The sequence below is a fragment of the Rattus norvegicus genome, chromosome Y, assembly GCF_036323735.1.
Source record: "Rattus norvegicus strain BN/NHsdMcwi chromosome Y, GRCr8, whole genome shotgun sequence".
Lineage (NCBI taxonomy): Eukaryota > Metazoa > Chordata > Mammalia > Rodentia > Muridae > Rattus > Rattus norvegicus.
In genome coordinates, this window is record NC_086040.1 from 15,370,398 (window position 1) to 15,376,662 (window position 6,265).

Genomic DNA, 6,265 nt, shown 5'->3' on the forward strand with positions numbered 1-6,265 from the left:
AATCTATTATTATCCAACAATTGACAGATAACAAAAGAGAGAAAGTGAGAAAGGGGAAAATGAAGTAAACGGATAGGTACAGAGAGAGTGAGAAAGAATTACAGACGACTGACAGAAGGAGAAGAAGACTGAGTATTACAGACTATTTTACAACGATACACACATATTCTCAATAAAATCCTTGGGAACAGATTCAAGACGACATTAAAAATAATTTTCAACCAGGTAAGCTTTCTTAAAATACTAGGCAAACAAGTCTCTTTCACACACACACACACACACACACACACACACACACACACACAAACACACACGCACACACACAAACACACACACACACACACACACATATATATATGTATACATATATATATATATGTGTGTATGTCATATATATGTGTGTGTATGTCATATATATATATATATATATATATATATATATATATATATATATATGTCAAATCTATTCTAATCTGATCTTCGTGGTAGGATGTTGCATCTTTAACCCAGAACTTTAATCAAGATCTATTCTTTATTTTTATTTTTTTAGTCATCTGCAGATACATCTTTTTTTAGAATGAATCCTTCTCACTGGAGACCAGAGAAGAGACCTGCAGTTCCATGATTAATAAACATCATTGCAAGACATCAAAGAAAAATGCAATAGTGTGAATGGAATAAATATCTTAGGACGGTGTTTTGCAAGCAACTTCTTTCATAGACAGTCTTTGAAGGAGAGCTCTGAAATTTTGCATTTCATATTTGACTTTTCTGGGACTCTGACTAGAATCAACTCACAACTGTTTGGGACTTTCATGGCAATTAACCAGTTTGTGAACAGAGCTGAATTTATCACATGGTCTGCTGTCTATATTAAGATTGCTACAGTGAGGAACAACTCTGCTAAAGCTCTTCATCTGTTTTTCAGACAGCATCCTCATAAAAGTGTGGAATTCTGTGGGTTTTGGTAGTGAAACATTGAGAACACTTGCATAGAGCTGTAAATGCAGAAGTACATGTTTGAGGGAGGAAAAGGTCAGTGTGTAGATCATAAACAACTTGACAATATTCATTGTCTTAATAGTCATTAGGAAGTGGACTTCTGCAAAATGGCCTCAGCAGATTTGCATGGTAGAAAAACAGTAACTGATTCACTAGAGATTTAGATGCACTGGATTGTTTTTTTTTTCTTTCATTGTCTTTATTTCTTTTTTTTTAATAGTTTTTTTTTTTTACTAACTTGAGTATTTCTTATGTACATTTCAAGTGTTATTCCCTTTCCCGGTTTCCGGGCAAAATCCCCCTCCCCCTCCCCTTCTTTATGGGTGTTCCCCTCCCAACCCTCCCCCCATTGCCGCCCTCCCCCCATAGTCTAGTTCACTGGGGGTTCAGTCTTAGCAGGACCCAGGGCTTCCCCTTCCACTGGTGCTCTTACTAGGATATTCATTGCTACCTATGGGGTCAGAGTCCAGGGTCAGTCCATATATAGTCTTTAAGTAGTGGCTTAGTCCCTGGAAGCACTGGTTGCTTGACATTGTTGTACTTTTGGGGTCTCGAGCCTCTTCAAGCTCTTCCAGTTCTTTCTCTGATTCCTTCAACGGGTGACCTATTCTCAGTTCAGTGGTTTGCTGCTGGCATTCGCCTCTGTATTTGCTGTATTCTGGCTGTGTCTCTCAGGAGCGATCTACATCCGCCTCCTGTCGGTCTGCACTTCTTTGCTTCATCCATCTTGTCTAATTGGGTGGCTGTATATGTATGGGCCACCTGTGGGGCAGGCTCTGAATGGGTGTTCCTTCAGTCTCTGTTTTAATCTTTGCCTCTCCCTTCCCTGCCAAGAGTATTCTTTTTCCTCATTTAAAGAAGGAGTGAAGCATTCACATTTTGATCATCTGTCTTGAGTTTCGTTTGTTCTAGGGATCTAGGGTAATTCAAGCATTTGGGCTAATAGCCACTTATCAATGAGTGCATACCATGTATGTCTTTCTGTGATTGGGTTAGCTCACTCAGGATGATATTTTCCAGTTCCAACCATTTGTATACGAATTTCATAAACTCGTTGTTTTTGATAGCTGAGTAATATTCCATTGTGTAGATGTACCACATTTTCTGTATCCATTCCTCTGTTGAAGGGCATCTGGGTTCTTTCCATTTTCTGGCTATTATAAATAAGGCTGCGATGAACATAGTGGAGCACGTGTCTCTTTTATATGTTGAGGCATCTCTTGGGTATATGCCCAAGAGAGGTATAGCTGGATCCTCAGGCAGTTCAATGTCCAATTTTATGAGGAACCTCCAGACTGATTTCCAGAATGGTTTTACCAGTCTGCAATCCCACCAGCAATGGAGGAGTGTTGTTCTTTCTCCACATCCTCGCCAGCATCTGCTGTCACCTGAGTTTTTGATCTTAGCCATTCTCACTGGTGTGAGGTGAAATCTCAGGGTTGTTTTGATTTGCATTTCCCTTATGACTAAAGATGTTGAACATTTCTTTAGGTGTTTCTCAGCCATTCGGCATTCCTCAGCTGTGAATTCTTTGTTTAGCTCTGAACCCCATTTTTTAATAGGGTTATTTGTTTCCCTGCGGTCTAACTTCTTGAGTTCTTTGTATATTTTGGATATAAGGCCTCTATCTGTTGTAGGATTGGTAAAGATCTTTTCCCAATCTGTTGGTTGCCATTTTGTCCTAACCACCGTGTCCTTTGCCTTACAGAAGCTTTGGAGTTTTATGAGATCCCATTTGTCGATTCTTGATCTTAGAGCATAAGCCATTGGTGTTTTGTTCAGGAAATTTTTTCCAGTGCCCATGTGTTCCAGATGCTTCCCTAGTTTTTCTTCTATTAGTTTGAGTGTGTCTGGTTTGATGTGGAGGTCCTTGATCCACTTGGACTTAAGCTTTGTACAGGGTGATAAGCATGGATCGATCTGCATTCTTCTACATGTTGCCCTCCAGTTGAACCAGCACCATTTTCTGAAAATGCTATCTTTTTTCCATTGGATGGTTTTGGCTCCTTTGTCAAAAAACAAGTGACCATAGGTGTGTGGGTTCATTTCTGGGTCTTCAATTCTATTCCATTGGTCTATCTGTCTGTCTCTGTACCAATACCATGCAGTTTTTATCACTATTGCTCTGTAATACTGCTTGAGTTCAGGGATAGTGATTCCCCCTGAAGTCCTTTTATTGTTGAGGATAGCTTTAGCTATCCTGGGTTTTTTGTTATTCCAGATGAATTTGCAAATTGTTCTGTCTAACTCTTTGAAGAATTGGATTGCTATTTTGATGGGGATTTCATTATATCTGTAGATTGCTTTTGGCAAAATGGCCATTTTTACTATATTAATCCTGCCAATCCATGAGCATGGGAGATCTTTCCATCTTCTGAGGTCTTCTTCAATTTCTTTCCTCAGTGTCTTAAGTTCTGATTGTACAGATCTTTTACTTGCTTGGTTAAAGTCACACCAAGGTACTTTATATTATTTGGGTATATTATGAAGGGTTTCGTTTCCCTAATTTCTTTCTCGGCTTGTTTCTCTTTTGTATAGAGGAACGCAACTGATTTATTTGAGTTAATTTTATACCCAGCCACTTTGTTGAAGTTGTTTATCAGCTTTAGTAGTTCTCTGGTGGAACTTTTGGGATCACTTATATATACTATCATGTCATCTGCAAATAGTGATATTTTGACTTCTTCTTTTCCGCTCTGTATCCCCTTGATCTCCTTTTGTTGTCTGATTGCTCTGGCTAGAACTTCAAGAACTATATTGAATAAGTAGGGAGAGAGTGGGCAGCCTTGTCTAGTCCCTGATTTTAGTGGGATTGCTTCAAGTTTCTCTCCATTTAGTTTAATGTTAGTAACTGGTTTGCTGTATATGGCTTTTACTATGTTTAGGTATGGGCCTTGAATTCCTATTCTTTAAAGGACTTTTATCATGAAGGGGTGTTGAATTTTGTCAAATGCTTTCTCAGCATCTAATGAAATGATCATGTGGTTTTGTTCTTTCAGTTTGTTTATATGATGGATCACGTTGATGGTTTTCCGTATATTAAACCATCCCTGCATGCCTGGGATGAAGCCTACTTAATCATGGTGGATGATTGTTTTGATGTGCTCTTGAATTCGGTTTGCCAGAATTTTATTGAGTATTTTTGCGTCGATATTCATAAGGGAAATTGGTCTGAAGTTCTATTTCTTTCTTGTGTCTTTGTGTGATTTAGGTATAAGAGTAATTGTGGCTTCGTGGAAGGAATTCGGTAGTGCTCCATCTGTTTCAATTTTGTGGAATAGTTTGGATAATATTGGTATGAGGTCTTCTATGAAGGTTTGATAAAATTCTGCACTAAACCCGTCTGGACCTGGGCTCTTTTTGGTTGGGAGACCTTTAATGACTGCTTCTATTTCCTTAGGACTTATGGGGTTGTTTAACTGGATTATCTGTTCCTGATTTAACTTCGATACCTGGTATCTCTCTAGGAAATTGTCCATTTCCTGAAGATTTTCAAATTTTGTTGAATATAGGTTTTTATAGTACGATCTGATGATTTTTTGAATTTCCTCTGAATCTGTAGTTATGTCTCCCTTTTCATTTCTAATTTTGTTAATTTGGACGCACTCTCTGTGTCCTCTCGTTAGTCTGGCTAAGGGTTTATCTATCTTGTTGATTTTCTCAAAGAACCAACTTTTGGTTCTGTTGATTCTTTCTATGGTCCTTTTTGTTTCTACATGGTTGATTTCAGCTCTGAGTTTGATTATTTCCTGCCTTCTACTCCTCCTGGGTGTATTTACTTCTTTTTGTTCCAGAGCTTTTAGGTGTGCTGTCAAGCTGCTGACATATGCTCTTTCCTGTTTCTTCCTGCAGGCACTCAGCGCTATGAGTTTTCCTCTTAGCACAGCTTTCATTGTGTCCCATAAGTTTGGATATGTTGTATCTTCATTTTCATTAAATTCTAAAAAGTTTTTAATTTCTTTCTTTATTTCTTCCTTGACCAGTTTATCATTGAGTATAGCATTGTTCAATTTCCACGTATATGTGGGCATTCTTCCCTTATTGTTATTGAAGACCAGTTTTAGGCCGTGGTGGTCCGATAGCACGCATGGGATTATCTCTATCTTTCTGTACCTGTTGAGGCCCGTTTTTTGACCAATTATATGGTCAATTTTGGAGAAAGTACCATGAGGAGCTGAGAAGAAGGTATATCCTTTTGCTTTAGGATAGAATGTTCTATAAATATCCGTTAAGGCCATTTGGCTCATGACTTCTCTTAGTCTGTCGACATCACTGTTTAATTTCTGTTTCCATGATCTGTCCATTGATGAGAGTGGGGTGTTGACGTCTCCCACTATTATTGTGTGAGGTGCAATGTGTGTTTTGAGCTTTAGTAAGGTTTCTTTTACATATGTAGGTGCCCTTGTATTTGGGGCATAGATATTTAGGATTGAGAGTTTATCTTGGTGGATTTTTCCTTTGATGAATATGAAGTGTCCTTCCTTATCTTTTTTGATGACTTTTAGTTGGAAATTGATTTTATTTGATATTAGAATGGCTACTCCAGCTTGCTTCTTCTGACCATATGCTTGGAAAGTTGTTTTCCAGCCTTTCACTCTGAGGTAGTGTCTGTCTTTGTCTCTGAGGTGTGTTTCCTGTAAGCAGCAGAATGCAGGGTCCTCATTGCGTATCCAGTTTGTTAATCTATGTCTTTTTATTGGGGAGTTGAGGCCATTGATATTGAGAGATATTAAGGAATAGTGATTATTGATTCCCTTTATATTCATATTTGGATGTGAGGTTATGTTTGTGTGCTTTCACTCTCTTTGTTTTTTTGCCAAGACGATTAGTTTCTTGCTTCTTCTAGGGTATAGCTTGCCTCCTTATGTTGGGCTTTACCATTTATTATCCTTTGTAGTGCTGGATTTGTAGAAAGATATTGTGTAAATTTGGTTTTCTCATGGAATATCTTGGTTTCTCCATCAATGTTAATTGAGAGTTTTGCTGGATACAGTAACCTGGGCTGGCATTTGTGTTCTCTTAGGGTCTGTATGACATCAGTCCAGGATCTTCTGGCCTTCATAGTTTCTGGCGAGAAGTCTGGTGTGATTCTGATAGGTCTGCCTTTATATGTTACTTGACCTTTTTCCCTTACTGCTTTTAATATTCTTTCTTTATTTTGTGCGTTTGGTGTTTTGACAATTATGTGACGGGAGGTGTTTCTTTTCTGGTCCAATCTATTTGGAGTTCTGTAGGCTTCTTGTATGTCTATGGGTATCTCTTT